A 10,544-nucleotide genomic window follows, 5' to 3' on the forward strand; every position below is an offset into this window, starting at 1 on the left:
CATCAACAAACTCAACCTAGAAAAAAGCTTTCTTGCCCCACATGTCGACTTTGCAATGGCTTTGTTTATTATTGATGACTTTAGATCGAGTACCTACCGATGTTCAAATCTGTCTGAATGAAATGGGTTACGCCCGAGGCGGTATATTTGCAAGTGTATGTTCCTTCATTTGATGAGAGCAGGTTCTGAAGTATGAGGGAGCCGTCACCAGTATTGATCCTCTCTTCATCCACATGTGCGTTATCCAGAGAATTCAGAGAGGTTTTAGTGCTGCTCGGGTATTCCACAACTGTAGACAGGGTTCCGTCTCTCATCACACTCCAGATCAAAGTGAATTCCTGGTGATTTTCAGAAATATTGCAGGGAATAACAGCTGTTTGTGTTTCCAGACTCTGAATGCTTTCTAAAAAGAAAAAGAAAAAACACATAATAAGCACCAGAAATACAATTTACAGGATACAGCACATCAAACAAATTAGGTTGGGTTAGCTCGTGTGTTTGTGTGTACTGTATATTCAATAGAAAAAGATTAAAAAGTGACCTTGCTTTTTCCATGAACCTTCCCACGTTTGATCGCCTGAAGAAACAATAGTACAGATATACTGCTCTGTTGCATGTTGGTCATGTGGTATTCTCAAGGTGCTGGTCACTGAATACAGCCCCTCCTTGTTTAATTGCGTGTCGTTTTGTGTTGGGGCTGCATCGTCGTGACTGGCGGTCCATCTCAGACTCGGTTCAGGGTAAATGTCACGTGAAGAACATGTCAACTCTTCTGTCACGCTGTTATATACCAATGACAGGGATCTGATTGGGGCTGCAAGGAAACAAAAGCAACATCAGATTACTTCATTGGACTAAATAAAGGAAAAGAGTTGCACACACACATCAATAGATGGCAACCTATTGTTGTAGAGAATGAAACAATGTGCTCAGCTTCAGCTTGGCTGTCCTCTTCGCCACCCAAAATACGACACGAATATTTATCTTTCATACGGGATCCATATTTGATCCATATTATTTATTAAAAATTAGCATTTCTTGAATAAGATCCAAGAAATGCAAAAATGACTGACCTTTCACCTCCACAGTAACATAAGCTTCATTTTTCCTTTGGTCTGTACTGACGTAGCAGTGGTAAGTGCCTTTGTCTGCCATCCGGATATCTCTGAGAAGGAGAGAGGCATTGCCGTTGTCGAGTTCTTCCTTAAAAATGGAAGTTCTCCCCCGGTACTGCTCATTTTGACTGCCCAGCTGGTCTTGTTCGTGGTAGAAACTGTGCACAATGATGTCCCTGGGAATCTTCTGCCAATGAATGACGATCCTACTTCCAGGTGTAAAGTCGCATGGCAAAGTACACGCTTCGGAATATCTGCACACGAGTGCTACAATGGAAATCAGTACAGGTTACATAATAGAAGAGGTGGGTCGTCATCTCACAGGATTTCTGTGCCCCCTGCATATGTTTGCAACAGCATACACTGATCGCCCTCTAGTGGCTGATGAGTATAACGATTTGATCTTCTGAAGCAAGTTCTGCTTGTTTAAACATGTAGAACATTACCATAGCTTCTGCTCACTCAATTCCACTTGTCCTAAGGGACAGACTGCACAGCTGTGAAAGTGAATGCTTGTATTGCTAAAGCTTTTAATCTTAGGAATCTTGTGTGACTTAGCTCCTTTAACTTCAATGCAGTTCTATTGTTCTGAAAAGAAAAGTGAAAGCACAAAGAACCTCACCTTGAACGTCCAATTCCGTGCACACAAGAATCCATAGTAAGATATGGGTATAAGGCTTCGTATTGCCCATATTTACTCTTTCTTCTTGGCTTACCAACTTTTCAAATCACATCTAAAACAACACACAATAACACAATTATAAATAACCTTAAAACAATCAGGTAACAAGTTCTCAGAAGTGTGTGTGTGTGGGGGGTTGGTACCAAAGGACTCGTTCACATTCATTCAGAATCAGACTAGTGCGCATGCTCACCCGGAAGTGCTGTAACATCAGCCACTCAAAGTGTGATGACGGTACCGCAACCAGAGACACTTCCTTTTCTTAATGACACAACACTTTGCTACATTGCAAGCATATAATAGTCTGCATTTATTAAACCACCCCAGTTCTTGATGGAGGGATAGCTGCATGTAGAATATAGGCCTACAGCACAATTTGGTTAAGAGGTTAAGAATGATATCAATTCATCTTTCAGACACACTTCATGTAATGATGATGTAACAGGGGAGATCTGTGCTGACTGTTTGGCGCATGCATGGCCCTCCAGGAAGAGGGCAGCAACCCGTAAGATCCGCCTGTCAGTCATGGTAATGACACGGAGAGGTGGGATGAGGGTGTGTGGTCTCTCCCGCTATCTGAATGGTTGGGAGGCGGGCCTTGGGGGTTTGCTGGGCCTATAAAATAACGCTCTGTTGTTCCCTCAGGTCGGCCCCTATAGGACAACAAACGAGCGAGCGGAAGCTCTATTGCCAGACCGAGAACGGCTGGAGAACGAAAAGAAAAGAAATATAGGGGTAGTGGAGAAACCGTGGGCAGGCCCAAAGGTATAGACTATAGTCTATAACCCTGTGGTCCTGATTACTGTTGACAGTATTCAGGCCACGGACAACAGCGCCCTCTGCACGTAAAAATAAATCAGTGCGCCTGAGCGGCGTTACAAATAAAGTTTTGTCTCCTGTGTGTCAGTGAATTGCCCACCACCCTTCCACAGATGACTACAGGCTTGTCTTAACTCATCAGTTTAAAGCACCCAGTGACCTCAGTGTGGTTCTAACTTGTCTTCCTTCTAAACACAGCTGGTACACCAGAGTGTAACTATTAACCTGTCTGCCAGAAACTCTGCCCCCAGTAGATGTAATAAATACCACATAGGGAGCAGGGGGACAGGTTAATGGTTGCGCTCTGGTGTATCAGCTTAGCTTAGAGAGAAGGTGTGTTTGAAAGCTCTATTGAGGCCACATGGGTTGCGTTACCATATGACTCTTGGGACAGAGCAGGCTTTTCAACCCACCTCAATGCATTCTGGTAAGTGTAGTCCTGCTGTGAAATGTACCTTTGACAGTTACATGTACTAGAATGCATTGCAATGTGAGTCCTCAAGTACATGGAGTCATATGGTAACCTTACACATGGGAGCTATTAAAAAGTTACCCAGACAACTGACACAAAACAATGCCATACAATAATGGATCTAAGCAATATGAATACAATAGGTAAAACATCTGTGGAATGTCATACCCATGACAACCAACGAGGTCTTTAGATTCCTTAAAAAGACACTCCATGGTACAGCTTAACACACCACTCTGACATCTCGTTCCTCTTGTAAAACCACATTCTTTGTTTTTTAATAAACTTTGAATCTAGACGTACGGACAGTAAACTTTGGTAAAAATAAATAAATCAATAAACCCCTATAAAACTAGATAAAAGGTGGCATCATTAAAAAAAATGAGCCTTGCCCACTTTTACAGATAGAATTGCACTGAAGAGACTGACAGGCAATGTCAAACCAGACACACAAGCACACACTGACACTGACACTGACAGAAGTGCCGACTGCTACTATATCACGGACCGGAAAATGTAATTCTCACCCCCAGAGGTTTTCATGCAGGTAGATATATAAAGGGCATAAATAACAAATCTTCTAGTGTTCTAATACATTTGCACACGACTGAACATACATTCAACTTTCTGTTAAAAGACTCGTTGAGTTTCAGAACTCAGTTTATTGTTACATTTAGACATTATGTATGTACAGTTAGTGGAAAATAAAGTATAGTCATATGGTGAACCTAAATCACAAGGACACAGCTGCAGTATACACTAACTAGTACAGACTGTACTGAATTACATAACCATGCAATTGCTTTTTTATTATTTGCTACTTCTGTCCATAATAAACTACTGTGGCAACTATTCTTTACATCATGACAACACAACTTTCTTCTAGCTTATGATTATATTCATGGAAAAGTAAAATTGCCACAAAATCATTTAATCATAATTTAAACAAATTACTTACATTTTTGTTCAGAACATTAAGGAAAAAAATAAACGTGCTGTGTTGAACCGCCAGGTTATCTGATTAAGCAAACAGGTTGATCTTCAGATTAGGAATAGAAGCATAAGGCACCAGAGGGGATGGGTTGATATATAACACAGAGCATATATAACTGCACACTTAAGGCGTTATAAGGCACAAGGTCCTATTGTAAGTGACTCAGGCGAAGCAGTTGTGATGCATAGTTCACCCCCTAGGCTCTGTAAGTCATTTTGGATAAACGCGTTTGCTAAATGACTCATTAATAATAATAATACTAATGCGTAAGCATAGTTTGGTATGCGAGACGCTGATTCATGCATGCATCCGAAATCTAAAACTATTGAATTGTGTGATACGTTGGTCTTGTGAATTGCTGAGAGGTAACACAGATGCCCACCTGGCATTTCCACACTATATCAAGGGCAAACCCTGCCTCTGCAAGTGTCATCTGTCGATACAAACACTACCTTTTTACCTTAATTATTACTGATGACTATTTTTCCACCATGGGTAACGCTACCTTCCTAAGATTATTTAACTTAAATGTAAATATTGTAGCACTGGATGAAATTGTGATCAGAAAAAGAAGGCAGTCTTGACAATAGAGCATGGTTCAACAGCAGCCAGGCTCTTTATTTGCAGCAGGTTCACACCACGTAACACCGCTCACAGCACACGATTCTCCACGCTCTGAATACACACACCACACACACCTGATGCACCCTCTATTATCCCCCTCAGACCCACACACAGAAAACACAAACTTACAAGTTATGTGAGGCTAGGCCAATCAGCGCCTACTGACCTTTAACCAATGTAATTATTTATCACGTTCCTCACCCAATCAGAGTCCTGTACAGCCACATGAGGTTCACATGAACAGCACCTGGTGACCCCCATGTAGACTGTCTGACCCAGCGCCAAGTCTCAGCACCCTGCCACATGATGCAAGCAATCAAGTCCCGTAGTTAATAGTTCCCGAATGCAATACAGCCGCAGACAAAGTCGGTCCACCTGTACCCACCATTACAATATGTAGTATGAATGGTGTTTGTTGACTATTTCTCAAACACGGGTAATTCATCTTCCCTGTTTCTAAAACATGGGCAATGTGTATTCCTAATCGTAAAGTAATGTGTTGATGGCATTCCTTCTGCTTTTACATTTTTGTAAAATAACTCTTTAAAAGACTAGTAACCGGTCCTGTATTCTGTCTTTTCCACTGTATAAATAAGGGTAGCAGTTTCTGACACCATAATACGACCCGTCAGAATTTATTACCATCTTCTTCCCCCATTGTAAAAAGAAAACAGGTAGTAATTTCTGACGGGGAGGCAAATTGTGACATCTACAGCTGTCAGATTTTGCTACTGGTAGCACACAGGTGCACCAGAGGTAAAATACTTCCATTCACCCTGCTCGTTGTACAGCAGTTGAATGACAAATGACCTTCAAACATTTTTGACATCCGCAAAACTATTTTTTTTCTGCTCAGAAAAGCCTAGTTCGCTGTGCATTTGTTTAGCACCCTCTATCAATTCACTGTTAGTAGGCCTACATTGACGGTCTTGTAACAAACCAAAGACGCTGCCTGCAAAACACATTTTGTTGACCTGGTTGTTTAAATCAATAAGAGCAGCTCTTTTTTTCAATCAGTTTGCTATACACAATACTTCTACTGTCATCTGCAAGCACCTCTGTTTGACTTCGTAACATATCAGAGATATTGTTTAAAAACTGCTGCGTTTAGGTCAACCGGGTGCCTTCTTATGGAATACAGTGGCTTATTCAGAACACCCACACTCAGGCATAGTTGCACAAAATCATTAGGACAGATTTCATCCAAAATACTTTGTATTGCAGAATGTTCAGCCTCTATTGCCTGTGACTCTATTCTGTCCAAATTTACAAACCAAAATTCCTCATAATATTGCACAGCTCTGAATCTACACGTGTGCCTATCATAGCTTGACACACTCCAAAAAACCCCCAAAAAAACAACAGGGTCCCCATTTACACCACTGTTAGCTAGCTGTGCAGCAATATTATTTTCTGCATCAACATGCATTAGTGGTGCACCATTAGCTATCTGGTCAACATTCTGTAATTCCATTGGTGGTGTGTATCTGGCTCAACATTCTCGTTCTCTAACAACATATCCATTTGAGGATTGGCATTTACAGACTTTTCGTCAGGCACAAATCTGGGACTCATAGAACGAACAGGGAGATCCCTCTGCAACTCTTGAACATCTCCAAAAAATTAGAATATGGTTTGGGCAGTTGGTAAGGAGCAACTGTGTAATGTAAGTGTCTTTTATAACCTTTCACCTTCAGCAGCTCACAGAAGAGCACTGGCGATTACTTTAAACTTATCCTAGTCACGCACGGATGTTTAAAATACCCACACTAACATAAACAGACACAGTGATGCACAGGTAAAAGATTCTGTTGGAGTCTATAGATGTTGATTGTTTTATTCATTTCATCTGTAGCATTCTGTATTCTGTAGCATCAGTTCCAGTCAACCCTTTATTTGTATATAAAGGAAACACATCAGAGACCCACAGTAAGTATTACAGAGAACATATTTATTTTGATTACAGTTTCACAAAAACCTATTGCAATACATTGCTTCCATTTTATATCAAGGTCCCGTGGGGAGTTCAGTGTTTTTAAAAACTGAAAAGTGAATTACAGACAGACACTTGGACAAAGCCAAAAATCTGGTCAAAAAAAATAAAATAAAGAATCTTAATTTAGCATTGCCTGAAACTTTCAGGCATTACTGAACAAAAAAAATACCTAGGCATTCCTAAAAGCGATCATGAATAATTTGTTTGTAAGCACAGGCACGGTCTAAAACACGGACCATTACTCTGTGTGCTCAGCTGACTCAAAGGAATGCTGCCTTGCTAGATTGACTGTTTTACCTCGTCACATGGCTTCACGATCAGGCACGCCTTCTGTCTGCATTCTTATATCAAAGACGTCCTTATCCTTAAAGGAGTGATGAGGAAACTCATAAAGCTGAGGCAAGACCTCATGACAAGGCAAATCTGCTATTGACAGCAAGATGCATTCTGTCCTCAGGCTTTATGTTTAAAAATGAAATGAAAAAGACTAAACAATAAACTTCATTAAATAATATATAATTATATAATCTATACTTCTGTACAATATTATTTTATATTATTTTTGTTTTACAAACAAAGGATTTTCAACATTTAAATATCAGCCTTTGAATAGCTGTTGTTGGCAAAAGGCAGTAAGCCTCGCATACCTACTGAACTTTACAAAAAAATAAATAAAATGAAGATATTTACTATGTAAATCTTATGATCTTATTCTCTAATACTTCACCTTCAGTTATATCACAAAATTTCAAAACCCAAACTAAAAAAGTTTGCTTTTGTCTTGCATGAAAATGTTTCACTTGCAAATCTTTTTATTAATGGTTAGTTTGCAAACAGTGAACAAGGCTGATGCTATGATAAAGACAACATCGTAAAACATATGACAATTTTCACATAGCAAATACTACTGCCCCAAAACCCAATAATTATGTTCAGAATACAGCATCTATCGTTCATGATACATCATCCTTCATATTACACAGCATGTAATAGAACACTGCTTATATATATATTATATAAGTTTTCCAGTATTGCAGGCAGGCACCAAAAATTCCAGCAACATGGTTTCTTGAGAACAGTTCTGGAATCCTTAGATAATAAAATCCTATTCTCGTTTTCATGTTGCAGAAAAAAATAAAGTTGGCAGTAAATACAATTCCCACCAGATCTTGGTAGTAAGAGAAAAAAAAAACTCTGGTGCCTTTTATTTTGTTTTTTCTGTAAAAACCAAAAAAAAAATCCCAACACGTTCCTCTTGCTGGTGTAAATTCTTCATCTGGTAAGACATCTTCAGCATCTAAAGACACATGTGTGTTATCTGTGAACAGCATCACAAGCTTACATACAGCTACCACCCACCCCAGTGAATTTTGCCCTTATAAAAGTTCCCCATGCTAGTGCTTTGCTTTCCCATGGTTTATAGAGCTTGCCTTTATTATCCCCCACCAGGGATAATAATATACATTTTTGCACATATATGGCTTATTAAATTGTGATTTAACATTGCGTTGCTCATTCGTATTCTATACTATTCTGCAATACTCAATGCCATGGTTATGAACTGTATCATACTGAAGGCTCTAATTTAATGATTGCACTGTGAATTCCACAACGTTACACTTTTACCACGGCACTCTTTATAGCAAAACGTTTTAGGCACTTCGGAGGTCCATAAAGAAATACAAAGAAACAACCCACATCTCACACCTGTTTATATACCTGCCTGCTTAATTACAGCCAGGTGTCCCTTATTATATCAGAGCCAGGTTATTCCAATTCTGGCTCCAATTCCAGTGCATTTTGGGGGATGTAGTCCTGTATCCTTTTTCACACACAAGGACTGCACTTTTCCTCCCCCTGCTCTGTCACATAAATATACAGATGATATAAATATATCTCACCTTATGCTGTCGTCTTTCCAGCTATTGATTAAGAAAAAAAGAATCAGTAATTGTAAAAACAGAGTAGGCTTTTGATAGATAGATAGATAGATAGATAGATAGATAGATAGATAGATAGATAGATAGATAGATAATATAAATATATCTTACCTAAAAGTGTCTCTTGAGCTATTGATTAAGAAGACAAAGAATCAGTAATTGTAAAAACAGACACAAGTATTACCTGAGCTGTAGAGATACACAGTATATAACCTAAAATTAAAACAAAGCTCTGGAACTAATACAACATTCACTGAGCAAAACAGTGAATACATTTCCTTTCAATCCAGTGAGCCAGTTCAGAAAATAAGGCCTTTAGTACTGCATATACAGAGCTGCGGATGTCTTGAGTTAAGGGAAGTCCTTTTAAAAGGTAGAATTAGATATCACAGTTTTAAATAACAATGCTGTTTGGTGCAGGTGGGGGTCATTGTATTTTAACTGAGGTGGGGCTGTGCTAATAATCCTGGAGTCACGCACATCAGTGCTGTGAATATGCGAATCAAAGATTTATAATTAATCACTAAACAGTCTCATTGTCGATCAGTCAGTTGCTCTCTCAGCATTGACACTGGCTGATTCCTGTTCATGATGTCACTGTGACTCACAAGCACCAGCCCTTCTGAAGACCTCAAGTTTAACAATCTGGGAACAACTTCATCTCAGCTGAGTGTATTTGCTCTTGCAAAGCAAGGTCTTCAAAATTGTTTTCTTTGCTGAATATTACTTACTTGTGCCATTTGCACGATTTTTCCCATTTTGAGGACCTAAATAAAAATGTTAAAAAAAAAATATGGTTTGCTATCCCAATAAACAACACATTATAAAATCATACCATCAATTATAAACTCTCTCTCTTATCTAACCCTTATGAAAGTCTGGTACATTTTCACACAGACTTAAGGCTTGCCTTTTTAGTGGCTCTGATTTTGGTGTTTTATCTGATAAAGCCCTGGAATCAATATAAAATCCTGTTTTATGTAAAAGTCACTGATATCCTGATCAGTTATTACCCCCCTGTTTATTTCATTTTTTATTCACAGATCTCTGGAGTTTTTTAATTATATTTTTGTTCTGTACTGTAGGCTTTCCTGTTTCACATTTATTTATGTGTAGTTATTTACAAGATTATAAAAAGACATGTATTTCCTACCTGTTTGTCTTCTCCTCCTCTCTTCATAAAATACTATTCTCTCTACTATAATAGCCAATACCACTAAAGGCACTATAATACAAACTGCTAGGTAGCTGTTGTCCTTAGTTTCTTCTTTTTCTGTAAAACAAATGAAGACAGTTGGTAAAAGATGAAAAACAAAAAGCAACATTTAACTGATGTATTATATTTTGTTTTAACTTGGCTTTTGGTTTAACTTGCACAGATTCATAGCTTTTTTTATATCCTCATATTCTACATTTTGCAATATTGTTATGAATAGTAACAAGAACAGAAAGACACCCCTCAAAACTGCAGACCATTAATATAATATACTAGTATGTAACTCTATTGACACAGTAAAAGACACTGGAAATATTGAATTAGTTAACCCAGGTTAGTCTTTTTTGAAATGGGGTTGTGATCACCTGGGAGCCACAAATATATATTTATTTTTTAAGCATTTCACAGCTGAAGATCACCCTAAATTCCATCAACCATTTTAAATCCCAGGATAACCTAGGAAAGAAGCTTTACGAATTCAGAGCAATTCCCCAGTGGTGTACAATGCTCTAGAAACGCGTCTCCTCTTGGTGGGGTATAGGTTGATCAAACCAGCCCCTCAGTGCTGAAAGAGTTCAGGAGAAAAGGGTGACCCTTCAATTCTAAATCACATTGAACCCCTCTCTCTGCCCAGAAGATTTCCGTTTAATGTAACATGCTTCCATAGCTCACAATGCAGTATTCCA

The sequence above is a fragment of the Acipenser ruthenus genome, chromosome 9 (assembly GCF_902713425.1).
Source record: "Acipenser ruthenus chromosome 9, fAciRut3.2 maternal haplotype, whole genome shotgun sequence".
Lineage (NCBI taxonomy): Eukaryota > Metazoa > Chordata > Actinopteri > Acipenseriformes > Acipenseridae > Acipenser > Acipenser ruthenus.